This window comes from Mobula hypostoma, chromosome 28 (genome assembly GCF_963921235.1).
Source record: "Mobula hypostoma chromosome 28, sMobHyp1.1, whole genome shotgun sequence".
NCBI classification, from domain to species: Eukaryota; Metazoa; Chordata; class Chondrichthyes; order Myliobatiformes; family Myliobatidae; genus Mobula; species Mobula hypostoma.
The window spans coordinates 14649954-14664877 of NC_086124.1; the positions used below are offsets into that span (position 1 = coordinate 14649954).

Sequence of the window (14924 nt, forward strand, 5' to 3'; positions counted from 1 at the left end):
AGGGAGGGGTTAAATAGATCTTAGGGTAGGTTGAAAAGGCCAGCACAATTCATGGGCCAAAGGGATGAATTAAGCTAATCCCTTCATACTGTACACCTGGGACCCATGGAACCCCTGCTTAATTGTTCCACGGCATAAAAAAGGGTTCTGTGCTCTATAACTCCTATTAAAAAATAACATGGCTAGCCATATTCTCAATCAGTGGGCTCGAATACCTATCAGGGTGCTCATGGCCTTTGGGCCCACTTCCTGTGGCCAGCCATGACCAAAGACCCCGAGAAAGGGGCATGGATTAATGCTCTGTGGCATGGCTTTCATACGCTGGTCTGGGAACGTTGCGCAGGCAAAGTGAGAGATTCTTTCATAAATAAGCCAGCGCAAAATAGCAGAGGATAAGGAGGGAATTTATGTACAGCAGCATCTATAGGATGCTACTTTACAAGCAGCTCTGCAGCCAAAGTGACTGCAGAGGAAGATGCTTGAAGGTGAACACAAACATAATAAATAGGAGGGAGGAAGCAATAAGCACAGAGATACATCACCAGCTGCTCGATGAATCAGAGCAGCCCCTGCACATCTGCCATGCCTGATCACGATGAATTTTAATACTCTCAGCTCTCACTGTGCCACTGACAACTTCCCTTGTCAGATACTGATGGAATGAATGGCAAAGAAACTCTGCAAACATCGATGGTGGGCGGTGGGGGGGGGGGGCTGCCAACCTCTGTCGAGTCTGAAGTTCTTAATTGTGTACGGTTACAGGTAATAGGAGCAGGACTAGGTCACGTGACCTCTTTCTATCTGACCTGAGGTCAAAGTTGATATGACCTTTGGCCTTATTTCCATTTGCCTCCCTCTTCCCAATAAGCCATTTGCCCTGCTGCCACTGCTGTTAGGGTGTAGAATTGTCTATTTTTTTTTGTAGTTCAACTTTTCTATTTTGCTTCTATCTAGATCTAATTGCCTATATGTGAGGACTGAATGGACATTGGACCCATGAACACTACCTCACTTTTTTAATATATATTATTTCTGTTTTTGCATGATTTTTAATCTAGTCAATATACATAAACTATAATTTATTTAATTATTTGTTTTTTTTTCTTCTTCTTCCATATTATGTATTGCATTGAACTGCTGCTGCTAAGTTAACAAATTTCACGACACATGCCGGTGATAATAAACCTGATTCTGATTCTGTAGTAATCGTTCGGTGAACTTTCCAGTAATTCTGGTACAGTTGCCTTCAGAACCAAGTTTAGTATCATTATTGTTGTTGCATTTTCTTTTTCAGCTCAAGCTGGTAAAACCTGAGGTACGGGCATAGTCGAGCACACTCATTTCTCAATTGCTAGGAACTTTCGGACTATTCTAGTGGTGTTTAGTATTGTGGCTCTCTGAAGATTTACACATCCGTTAGTCTTGCGAGACCATGGATCTGCGCCTGGAAAGTCTTCACTCTCCAGGGCGCAGGCCTGGGCAAGGTTGTATGGAAGACCAGCAGTTGCCCATGCTGCAAGTCTCCCCTCTCCATGACACCAATGTTGTCCAAGGGAAGGGCATTAGGACCCATACAGCTTGGCACCAGTGTCGTCGCAGAGCAATGTGTGGTTAAGTGCCTTGCTCAAGGACACAACACGTTGCCTCGGCTGGGGCTCGAACTCACAACCTTCAGGTCGCTAGTCCAATGCCTTAACCACTTGGCCACGTGCCCACAAGATTTACACAGATATTATTATTATTGAGATACAATGTGAAATAGGCTCTTCCAGCCCTTCGAGCCTCAATCCCCAGATTTAACCCTAGCCTAATCACAGAACAATTCACAGTGACCAATTCACCTACCAACCGGTACGTCCTTGGACGGTGGGAAAAAACCAGAGCACCCGGAGGAAACCCACACAGTCACAGGGAGAACGTACGAACTCCTTACAGGCAGGGACGGGAATTGAACCCGGGATCCTGGTACTGCAAAGCGTTGTGCTAACCACTACGATACCACACTGCCCCACTATCCAATCGTTCTGCCAATTCCCTTAAAATGATGCCCCCTCATTACTGGCTGGGGAAAAAATCTCTAGATATCCACTCGACCACAAACTACTACAAAACAATGTCACTGGCTTGTGTCGTGAAATCTGTTGCCTTTGAGGCAGCAGTACAATACAATAGGTAATAATAGAGAAAAAACAAACCATGAATTACATTATAAAATCTATATGTGTAATACATTAAATTGCTAAATTAAATAAGTAGTGTAAAAATAGAAATAAAAACGTAGTGAGGTAGTGCTCTTGGATTCAATGTCCATTCAGAAACCAGATGGCAGAGGGGAAGAAGCTGTTCCTGAATCGTTGAGTGCGTGCCTTCAGGCTCCTGTACCTCCTCCCCAATGCAATGAGGACAAGGCGTGACCTGGTTGCTTTTGTATTTTTCTGAAGACTTCTTGATTTTCAGTAGTTGGTTTCACACTATCCAAGTCTGGCTATTTTGTAGGTTAATTGCTACCTCTGGAATTTTTGTTATCCCTCATTCTGAGCTTTTTCCTTTGTCTGTCCTTTATTCCATCAGCTCCTCGTCCTTGTTCATTTTCCATGCTTCTAACATTTAATAAAATAATTGTAAGCAGTAACTTTCAGTGACTTTTGAAGAATCTTGGCGTCAAGACCCAACAGAGCTTTCAACAGACTTAATAACTCAGCAGCCGAGAATAAAAAAAATCTCAAGATTCCCGACCCCCTGAGAGTAGAAATTCCTCAGCAGCTCAGTTTTACTGGTTGACTCTATGTTTTAAGACAGTGATACCTAGTCTTAGATCGATCTTTAGCAGAGGACATTCCACAAAGTATCTATCTTGTCAAACCCCCTTTTCAATCTTCTATAAGATCACCCCTCAGTGTTCTATGTTTCAGACATTCTATTCTGCTCAATGTTTCTTCATGAGACCATCCAACTGTTCCAGGAAGAGTCTAGTGAAGTTTCCTGTAATATCCCAGAAATAATTGAAGGCTTAGAACAGAGAAGAGTACAACAGAGCAGGCTCTTTGGCCACAAAACTGAGCCAGATGCTGAATTAAACTAACATCTTCTTACTGTACACGGTTAACTGCTTGAAGAAGATGGCGCCAGCAAACAACGCGGGTTTGGTAAGGTTTCGAGCAGAGTACGTGGCCTGGAGGCCAAGAAGCATGGAGATGGGGTGCGAGACCTCAGTTGACTCCCTTTCACACCAATCTCGCCGATTATAGCATCGGACAAGATTGAAATCAACGGGGATGAGAGCAGAAGGTGAGAGCGGGTGTTCAGCGCCATCAGCCTGCATTTGACTGGTTCTCTCACCCCCTCACTCGATGCTGCCGGAGTCTTGTGTCCTGGGCAGGTTTAATCAATGTAGTTTGTGGATTGGACCCTGCAGTGCATTTATGACGTGTTTCTGGTTTCTAGTTACTCCTTTCTTTATTTCTATATGTCATGGCAGACCGGCTCTGCGGCCTGCAGTCAACGAGCGTCGCAGTGCTAAACTGAACTAAACTGAACTTGCCCAGACAGCTTCAGTGACTCTGGAGTTTGATGTTTTCTTTCCTGTGGATTTTTGCCATTTACGTGATGTTACTTTTTTATTTACCTGTTGGGTGTTTGATGTTTTCTTTGAACTGGACCCAAGGTCTTCTCTTTGTTTTGTGGTTTTCTGTGGGGAAGATAAATCCCAGGGTTGTGTACTGCGTAGATACTCTGATATTAAATGTACTTTTAATCTTTGAATCCATACCCTCCATTCACTGCGTATCCATGTGCCTGTCTAGAAGCCTCTATCCTATCTACTTTTATCACCAGGCACCCTCTTTCCGCACCTACTACTCTCTCTGTATATAAATACGCTCTGAACAACCTCCTTAGACTTTCCTCCAATCAGGTTTCCCCACTTCAGCCTCTGGCTCTCCTGAGAAAACAATCCAAGCTTGCCTGAACTCTCTTTATCGCTCACACCCTCTCATCCTAAGGAGGCACATTCCAGGCCCACGACCACTACCATCTGGAAGGACGAGAACAGCAGATACCTGGGAGCACCACCCCTTGGAAATACCCCCTCCAAGACACTCACCATCCTGACTTGGAAGCATATCGCCATTCCTTCATTGTCGCTGGGTCAAGATCATGGAATTCCCTCCCTAACAGCACTGAGGGTGTACCCACACCTCAGGGACTGCAGCGGTTCAAGAAGGCAGCTCATCACCACCATCTCGAGGGCAACCAGGGATGGACATTAAATGCTGGCAACGCCCACATCCCCTAAATGAATAATTTTTTTAAAATCCAGGATGAATCCTGGTAAACCTCTTCTGAATCCTCCCCAAAGTCTTCATGCCCTTCCTGTAATGGTGTGACCAGAACTGCACACCCAACCCAAGTATCTTACAACTGAGAAAATAACTTTCTGACTCTTATACTCTGTGCCTTGACAGATGAAGGCAAGCATGCAATATGCTATACCTTTCTTATCATAAAACATGAGAGATTTTGCAGATGCTGGAGATCCAAAGCAACACACTCAAAATGCTGGAGGAACTCAACAGGTCAGTCAGCGTCTGTCTCGACAAAACCTGAAGAAGGGTCTTGGCCCAAAGCGTCAACTGTTCATTCATTTCCATAGATGCTGCCTGACCTGCTGAGTGTGTGTGTTGCTTTACCATAACAGAGCAAGGATGTAATGTTATGCTGAGGCTTTATAATGCACTGGTGAGGCCTCACTTGGAGACTGTGAGCTGCTTTGGGCCCTTTACCAAAGAAAGGACGTGCTGGCATTGGAGAGGGTCCACAGGAGCTTCACGAGAATTATCATGGGAATGAAAATATTAATGTATGAGGAGGGTTTAATGGCTCTGGCCCTGGACTCAGGGGAATTTAGAAGATAGAGGAGGGATCTCATTGAAACCTACTGAATGTTGAAAACCCTTGATAGAGTGGATGTGGACAGGACGTTTCCTATGGTGGGGAAGTCTAAGACCAGAGGACACAGCCTCAGAATAGACGGGTATCTATTTGGAATGGAGAAAAGGAGGAATTTCTTTAGCCAGAGGGCGGTGAATCTGCGGAATTCATTGCCACAGGTGGCTGTGGAATCTAGGTCATTGGGTATAGTTAAGGCTGAAGTTCATAGACTCTTGATTAGTCAGGGCATGAAGGAATATAGGGAGAAGGCATTGGGGTTGAGAGAAAAATGGATCAGCCATGATGAAATGGTGGAACAGGCTCGATGGGCAAATGGCCTAACTTTGCTCAAATATCCTAAAAAACCTTCAGGGAGACATGAACTTGGATCACCCGGCTTTTGAATACAGGGACTGAAACTGGCAGCAGTGTTAGTGGTGTTTCAGGTATGATCTTTCCAAAATCATGTCCAGTTGTGGCCAATTTTCCTTAACTCAAATTCAAAGCCTATTGCATTAAATACCTGGGTTCTGTTTCCTTTGATAATTACTGACTCTACCCGCAAGTTGCCATTATGTCGTGAAAGAATTGAATTGAATTGACTTAATTTCTTACATCCTTCACATACATAAGGAATAAAATTCTGTACATTTCGTCTCTGCCTGGATGTGCAATGTGCAAATTATAGTAGTTTGTAATAAATAGTGTGTACAGTAAGATATACAACAGACAGTCAATATAGCTTAGAAATACAATTGTGTCAGTGTGAATTAATCAGTCTGATGGCCTGGTGGAAGAAGCTGTCATGGAGCCTGTTGGTCCTGGCTTTAACGCTGTGGTACCGTTTCCCAGAGCGTAGCAGCTGGAACAGTTTGTGGTTGGGGCGACTTGGGTCCCCAATGATCGTTTGGGCCCTTTTTACGCACCTGTCGCTGTAAATGTCCTGAATAGTGGGGAGTTCACATCTACAGATGCGCTGGGCTGTCCGCACCACTCTACGGTGTGGTGAATCTGTTTTGTACTGCCAACGCTACTCTGTCATTTTTTTTAGCTAAGGGACTAAACTGCACGTAGCATCATTCTCTGTGGGGCCTCACCAACACCCTGTACAATTGCAACAAAACTTCCCTATTGTTAAACATCAACCTTTCTGTATGAAGACCAAACCGATGATTACCTCCTTAAGTACTTGATGGACCTTCTTGCTTGTGTTCTGTGGTTCACACACGAGAACGACTGGATCCCTCTGCAGTTAACTTACTTGCAGTATCTTGTCACTTCGATAATAATCTGTCCCTTCATCTCTCTTATCAAAGTGTGTGACCTCATATTTCCACACGTTATACTCCATTTTACAATCTTTTGTCCTTACCTACGACCATAAAGTGGGAATTGACTCTGTTTCCCCACCCTCCCCACCTACTTTCTGCTTTCCACAGGGATCGCTCCTTGTCCTTTCATCCTTCCCCACTGATCTCCCTCCTGGCTCTTACCCTTGCAAGCGGAATAAGTGCTACACCTGCCCCTACACCTCCTCCCTCACTGCCATTCACGGCCCCGAACTGTCCTTCCAGGTGAGGCGGCACTTCGACTGTGAGTCTGTTGGGGGTCATATACTGTGTCCAGTGCAGCCTCCCGTTCATCAGTGAGACCTGACGTAGATTGGGAGACCACTTCGCCAAGCACCTACACTCTGTTCGCAAGAAAAAGCAGCATCTCCCGGAGGCCACCCATTTTAATTCCACTTCCCATTCCCATTCCGATATGTCTATCCATGTCCTCCTCTACTGCTATGATGAGGCCATGCTTAGGTTGGAGGAACAGCACCTTAGATTCCGACTGGGTAACCTCCAACCTGATGGCATGAACATTGATTTCTTGAACTTCCAATAATGACACCCCCCCCCCTCACTATTCCCCATCCCCTTTTCCCTCTCTCACCTTATCTCCTTGCCCGCCCATTGCCTCCCTCTGGTGCGCATCCCCCGTTTTCTTTCTTCAATGGCCTTCTGTCCTCTTCTATCAGACTCCCCCCTTCTCCAGCCCTGTATCTTTCACCAATCAACTTCCCAGCTCTTTACCTCATCCCTCCCCCTCCCAGTTTCACCTATCAAATTGCGTTTTTCTCTCTCCCCTGCCCTCCCCTACCTACTCCTCAGCTTTTTTACTCCAGTCCTGCCGAAGGGTCTCGGCCCGAAACGTCGACTGTACTTTTTTTCATAGATGCTGCCTGGCCTGCTGAGTTCCTGCAGCATATTGTGTATGTTGCTTGGATCCGGCATCTGCAGATTCTCTCTTGTCCCTGTATCCAGCACTTCTTTCTCCAACACACCCCACTCCCCCTTCTATTTTCTGTGGAGGTTACTCTCGATAAGAGCTCCATTGTTCACTCGCCCCTCCCCACCAATCTCCCTCCTGGCCGCTTGTCCCTGTGAAGATGGCAAGTGCTACACCTGCCTTTATACCTCCTCCCTCAGCACTGTCAGGGCCCCAAACAGTCCTTCTGTAACAGGCAACACTTTCACCTGTGAGGCCGCAGGGTCACTTACTGTATTGGGTGCCCCTGGTGCAGCCTCTTCTCCGCTGGTAAGACCTGACACAGATGAGGGGACAGTTTTGTTGAGAACCAATCACCTTCTCTCTGTCTGCCACAGGAGGCAGGATCTCCCAGTGGCCACCTATTTCAATTCGACTTCCCACCCCCTTTCTGACATGTCTGTCCAAGGCCTCCTCTTAGTGCCATAAAGTGGCCATAAGACCATATGATGTAGGAGCAGAAATGGACCACTAATAAAGAACCTATCAACCTCTGCCTTAAATATACCCAATGACTTGGCCTCCACAGCCTGTGGCAACCGCTTCCACAGATTCACCGCTCTGTGGCCAAGGAAATTCCTCCTCACTTCCATCCTAAATGGATGTCCCTCTATCATGAGGCTGTGTCCTCTAGTCCGAGACTCTCCCATCACAGGAAGCACACTCTCTCGGGGCCTTTCAACAGTCAAAAGGTTTCAACGAGGTCACCCCTCATTCTTCTGAACTCCACTGAGTATAGGCCCAGAGCCATCAAACGCTCCTCAGATGATAAATCTTTCAATCCCAGAGTCATTTTCGTGAACCTCTTCTGAAACCTCTGCAAGGTCAACACTTCCTTTCCTAGATCAGGGGCCCAAAGCTGCTCACTATACATGGCCAAGTGGTTAAGGCATTGGACTAGTGACCTGAAGGTCGTGAGTTTGAGCCCCAGTCGAGGGAACGTGTTGTGTCCTTGAGCAAGGCACTTAATCACACATTGCTCTGCGACGACACTGGTGCCAAGCTGTATGGGTCCTAATGCCCTTCCCTTGGACAACATTGGTGTCATGGAGAGGGGAGACTTGCAGCATGGGCAACTGCTGGTCTTCCATACAACCTTGCCAAGGCCTGTGCCCTGGAGAGTGAAGACTTTCCAGGCGCAGATCCGTGGTCTTGCAAGACTAACGGATACCTTTATTTATTTATACTCCGAGTGAGGCCTCAGCAGTGCCCAACTCACGTCGGAGAGGAAACACCCCCTCCCACCACCATGTCACCATGTTCTTATTCCGGCTTCAGGCCTCTTCTTTTCTTGACCTGAGAAAGGGTATCAGCTTGAAACATGAGCTGTTTATTTCCCTCCATAGACAATGAGTTGCTCCAACATGTTGCTCTAGATTTCCAGCAGGTGTAGAATGTCTTGTGTTTATGTAATTCCCCAGCTTTGTTTTCTATGAGTTAACCAGTCCTCAATTGCTATTTTCCTCATGTTGGTCCTGGAGTAATCTTCAAAATACTTCACTATAATTGGTACACATTCACAGTGAATCTACTTGATATTTGGCACAGTGAAGAAAATAGATTAACTGTTGAGTTTTCAGCACTTAATGTAACTGCTGGGCACAGACTGTGTGAAAGACTTGCATTTCGATCACGCTCTGCATATCTCTTTCAGGATGTTCTGAATTCAGTGAAATCCTTCTGAAATGTTGGCACAATATCATGTAAGGAACTCGGCAGTTCATTTGCACACAGCAAGCTCCTAGAGGAAATGCGCTTATGAGCAGATAATCAATTTTTGCGATGTTGGAGGGATTAATGTCAGCCAAGGGATAACTTCTCCTAACCCCTCCGGCTCTTGTTTCAAGGCATACAGTCAGACGTTTATTGTGCAGACCGGTTTAGCATCCACTGTTAACTTCAGTTCTGAGGACTTGGCATGGTGCTGGAATCTATAAGTATTGACTCAGAGTCGAGAACCTTGGCCACTGAGTCACACATTCAACTTTTGCGATTACGTCCCAAAAATCAAATGTGTGGCTAGTTCGATTTTTGTGAATTGTCCTCTTCTAAACAGACCGGTCTTTTTTTTTTCCTTTCTGGACAGTTTGCCGTGAAGAGAACCAATTCACCCTGACTTATTTTGACAGAGACCTGCTGACTAACATTGTTGCTGAAGCTCAGTCAGAACAATTAAATATGAGTGGACTGTGGAACAGTACGGCATCCGTTCATTGTGACTTCGCTACCTGTTGAACATAATGATCCAATTAGCCACTCGTGCCTTGCTTTCGTTTATATAGCCCTGCAAAGGTTCCTTCCAGGTCTGCCTCTGGAACCATTTCCGGTTTAACACTCTACACAGGATCCCGAGTCATACAGCCATAGAGAAATACAGCACAGAAACAGGCCCTTCAGCCCATCCAGTCTATGCCTAGCCACTTAAACTGCCTACTCCCATCGACCTGCCCTCCATGCCCCTACCATCCACGTACCAATCCAAACTTCTCTTAATCGTTGAGCTCACTGCATCACTTGTGCTGGCAGCCCATTCCACACTCTCACAACCCTCTGAGTGAAGACGTTTCCCCTCATGTTCCCCTTAAACTTGTCACCTTTCACCCTTAACCCATGACCTCTGGCTGTCGTCCCACCCAACCTCAGTGTTAAAGCCTGCTTGCATTTATCCTATCTATACCTCTCATAATCTTGTATACCTCTGTCAAATCTCCTCTCAATCTTCTATGTACCAAGGTATGAAGTTCTAACCTACTCAATTTTTTTCTTTATAATTCAGGTCCTCCAGTCCTGGCAACATCCTTGTAAGTTTTCTCTGTACTCTTTAAACCTGACTTACATCTTTCCAGTAGATAGGTGACCTACACACGGTGGCAGAGTGAAATGTTACTCCTGGATTACTCAGAGAGCTGAACTTGAGAATGATTGGATCACATTCAAGATTCAAGCCCAAGTACATTTATTATCAAAGAATGTATAAATTATACAACCTTGAGCTTTGCTTTCTCACAGGTAGTCGCAAAGCAAGAAACCAAGAAAAGAATCCAATTAAAGAAAAATGAATAAAAGATGAACAAGAGAAAAAAAGAAAAAAACAAATCACGCAAACAACCGAAGCAGGCAACAGCATACCAAACCACAATGTATTTGGCAGAATTGTTTAAATTCAGGTAAAGATGGAGCTTGAGAACAAAAGCTGATGTCAATAACGGTAACCAAGTTGTCACAAAAGCCCACCTCATTTCTGTACTGTCCCTTGTGGTCAACGTCTCAGCAGATGGAGATGGACAATAAGTGTTGCCTCAGTCAGAGATTCCACATCCGTTGAATAAATTAATGGGAAGATACGACTGCCTGCCTCCTGCTCGTTCCCTTGCAAATTAGCCAGTGGAAACAATTTCAACCTGCTTAGTTGCACCAAGATCTCATGACACAAACTCAATCATTCGGTGTAACAAAAACAGCTCACCGTGAAGGACATCGGGCTGAGTGACAGGCCCAGGATCAGAGACGATGAGGCGCAGTGGAGAAAGAGGGTGGTTGGGAGCTGTTGAGAAGGCAGCCAACGTTAGCCTCTGGGGCAGAGGCGATGGATTCAAAATCTGAGTTCAAGTGTTATGGTAACAGTGAACCCCATAACTTCTAGAGGAGGAGTACCACCAACCCGGTTAAGTTAACGCTCGACCATGGAAAGATACATCTATAGAAGGAACTACTTAGTTATTATGCAAGCGAGCTAGCCCTGTGCTAGCGCAATCCAAAACTGCCCTGCATTTTCTCTTCAGTAAGCCTGTATTGATCATTTTCCTTTAAAAGACGGAACACCATCTGCTTTCTTACGCCACCTAATAAAGCACACCGTGGTCCAACAACTCGTAGTGTAAAGGGATTATTTTACCATCTCTCCTCACTTCCCTTGTGACATCTTTAATTGATGGTCTCCCATTATGAACCACTACCTCGGACCAGCTCCGGTCTCTTCATGGAGGTGGCCTTTTAGGGGCGTAAAGTTCTGAAGAGGCTTGAGAGGACAGATATAGATAAGATGCTTCCCCTTGTGTTAGAATCAAGAACTAGGAAGCAAAGATTCAAAATAAAAAAAAAGTTGTCCATTTAAAAGAGAAATGGGGGATTTCTCTTCTCAGAGGATTCTAATATTTTGTATTCTACTACCCTGGAGAGCTGTGGAGGGTCACTGATGAGGACAGAATACAGAACATAGAACATAGAAATTTACAGCACATTACAGGCCCTTCAGCCCTCAATGTTGTGCCAACCATGTAACCTATTCCAGAAACTGCCTAGAATTTCCCTAGTGCATAGCCCTCTAGTTTTCTAAGCTCCATGTACCTATCTAAGAGTCTCTTAAAAGACCCTATTGTATCCACCTCCACCACCACTGCCGGCAGTGCATTCCACGTACCCACCATCCTCTGTGTGAAAAACTTACCCCTGGCATCCCCTCTTTACCTATTTCCAAGCATCTTAAAACTATACCCTCTCATGCTAGCTATTTCAGCCCAGGGAAAAAGCCTCTGGCTATCCACATGATTAATGCCCCTCATCATCTTATAATCTTATAGATGTAAAGTTATTTCTTATGGTTCTTTAATGCATTGAAGTCCCTTTAAATACAATTTACATAGCACCTTATACAAAAGTAAATATTATAACACTACAGGTAGACTTAGGGCAAGGTGTTAGCACCTTCTTAGGTCCCTGATCAGGGTCACCTGGCACCATAGGAGCAGGTAGTGGATGGTCGTATGAGTAGCGGTGCGTATCACAAGTCCTGGTTATGCCACCACTGACGCAAGGCAGACAATCTCTGAAGGGTATTGATAATGGCTGGGGTCACCTGTCTTGTAAAGATACTGCCCAGGAGGAGGCAATGTAGAAAAAAATTTGACAAAAACAATCATGGTCGTGGAAAGACCATGATTGCCTACGTCCTGTGACATGGCACATAATGATAATGTCATATGACATGGCGCATAATGATAATGTCATACGACATGGCGCATAATGATAATGTCATATGACATGGCGCATAATGATGATGACGATGATGATGATGATGATGATAGTACTTCATGGAATCATTTTAAATACAGTTTGGCTTGGACCACGCATTAACGAAATGATCTATATAGAATATGGAACAGTACAGTACAGATCCTTTGGCCCATAATATTGTGCCAAACCAAAAACCCCCAAAAACTAATTCCTTCTACCTACATAATGTCCTTATCGCTCCATCTTCCTTCAAATTCACGTGCCTATCTAAACATCTCTTAAAAGCCTCTAATTGATTTTGCTCTTCCTCCATACCAGGCAGCACATTCCAGACATTCACTCCTCTGTGTAAAAAACTTACCCTTCACATTCAATTTGAACCTATTTCCTCTCATCTTCAATGCATGCCCTCTGGTATTAGACACTTCTACCCTGGGAGAAAAGATACTCCCTTTCCACTCTATCTATGCCTCTCATAATCTTATAAACCTCTGTCAGATCTTCTGTCAACCTCTGCTACTCCAGAGAAAGCAATTCATGTTTGTCCAGAGTCTCATGATTGCTCATGCCCTCTAAACCTGGAGACTTCCAACAGTTTGATGCTGTCTCAAGCCTTTTACTCACACTGCTTCAATACTCAGAGATACTAAACAGCAATTCAAAAAACACAAAAAATCAAATAAATAATTTTAAATATAAACAGCAAGCTTGTCACCTTAGTAAAAGTGTGTCAGAAACAGACACTCAGTGACCACTTTATGAGGTACACTTGCTTGTTAATGCAAGTATCTAATCAGCCAATCGCGTGGCAGTAACTCAATGCATAAAAGCATGCAGACATGGCCAAGAGGTTCAGTGGTTGTTCAGGCCAAGCATCAGAATGGGGGATGAAATGTGATCGAAGTGACTTCGACCGTGGATGATTGTTGGTGCCAGATGGGGTGGTTTGAGTATCTCAGAAACTGCTGATCTCCGCGGGGGGGGGGGGGCGGGGGCGGGGGTTCACACACAACAGTCTCTAGAGTTTACAGAGGGTGATGCGAAAAACAAAAAGCCATCCAGCAAGCAGCAGTTGTGAGGGTGAAAATGCTTTGTTAATGAGGGAGCTAAGAGGAGAATGGCCAGCCTGGCTCAAACTGACTGGAAGGCGACAGTAACTCAAATAACCATGCATTAAGAGTGTAAGAACATAGGAAATAGGAGCAGGAGTAGGCCATCTGGCCCATCGAGCCTGCTAAGATCATGGCTGATCTGGCCATGGACTCTTCTCCACCTACTTGTCTTTTCCCCATAACCCTTAATTCCTAAATTACAACAGTGATGTGTAGAGGGGCATCTCTCAATGCCCCACATTTCAAAAGCTTGCAGTGGATGGACTACAGCAGCATAAGAAAATGAATGTACACTCAGTGGCCATTTTATTCAGTACAGGAGGTACATTAAAAAAGTGGCCACTGAGGTTTTGTTATGTCAAATCAAGTCATATCAGTATTAATACTATGCCAGATACTTTAATAGCTTTAATTTGGTGTGATATAAACTGCCTCATTTTGCAATTACATATAAGTTGCAGGCCATTCAGCCCATCTGGTCTATGGTGCTGTTCGCGATCCTTCAATGAGTCGCGTTGGCATATTCTTTGCTCCCTTTATCGTACACGTTTCTCCCGCTTCACCTAATGAACTCATTTGAACAGCTATGTAATAACAGAGAAGGCAATGAACTGGGATGTGATTCTGAGCAAACTAAATCAATTTAACCAGAAAGCAATCTGTTTAAATAGCTCAGAAAATGTCTTCTGAAGAAGGCAAATAATTTACCTGGGAAAAATGCAATGAGTGGAGGATATTTACTTGGTAATTATGTGCCTAAAATGAATCTCTGCCTGTGTTGTCAACAAGTATTATTGACAGGGGAGCTACCTAATCAATGTCACTTTGCCTAGTTACGCTCTATGCTCGTGTACAGCGACGAATGCAATACTCCAGGGAGTATGGCAACGACTGCGTGTCAAGATTATCAGAAGGTGTTTGTTCTTCCTCTCCATCTCAAATTTGCTTTCCTCAGTAATTTCTGAAAAGAGAACCTGACCCATTTGTGACACATTTTTGTTCTGACCAAAACGTTGGTACTTTGGTCAATTCTGACCAACGTGGATAATTTCACTCGCCTCAACACTGAACTGACTCCACAACTAGTAGGCTCACTTTCAAGTATTCTACAACTCAGTATTGCTGACTTATTTATTCTTCTTTACTATTTACATTTTTTACATACTGGATGTTTGTCAGCCTTTTTTTTTAACAAATTCTACTGTATTTCTCTATTTTCCTGTAAATGTTTGCAAGAAAATAAATCAAGTTATAGAATCATAGAAAGGTACACCACAGAAACAGGCCCTTCAGCCCATCTAGTCCATGCTGATCCATTTAAACTGGGTATTTACATTGACTTGCACCGGGACGATAACCCTCCATCCAACTTCTCTTACACATTGAAATCGAGCTTGCACACACCACTTGTGCTGCAAGTTTGTTCCACACATACTCACGGCCCTCTGAGTGAAGAAGTTTCCCCTCATGTTCCCCTTTCACCCTTAACCCATGACCTCTGGTTGCAGTCCCACCCAACCTTAATGGAAAAAGCCTGCTTGCATTTACCCTATC

General features: G+C 44.5%; 1 protein-coding gene across 2 annotated transcripts in view; it reads right to left on the minus strand.

Moving 5' to 3' along the window:
- nkain1 (sodium/potassium transporting ATPase interacting 1) overlaps positions 1-14924 on the minus strand; it is an 891479-nt gene that overhangs the window by 419103 nt on the left and 457452 nt on the right. The gene's annotated exons all lie outside the window — the stretch shown is intronic.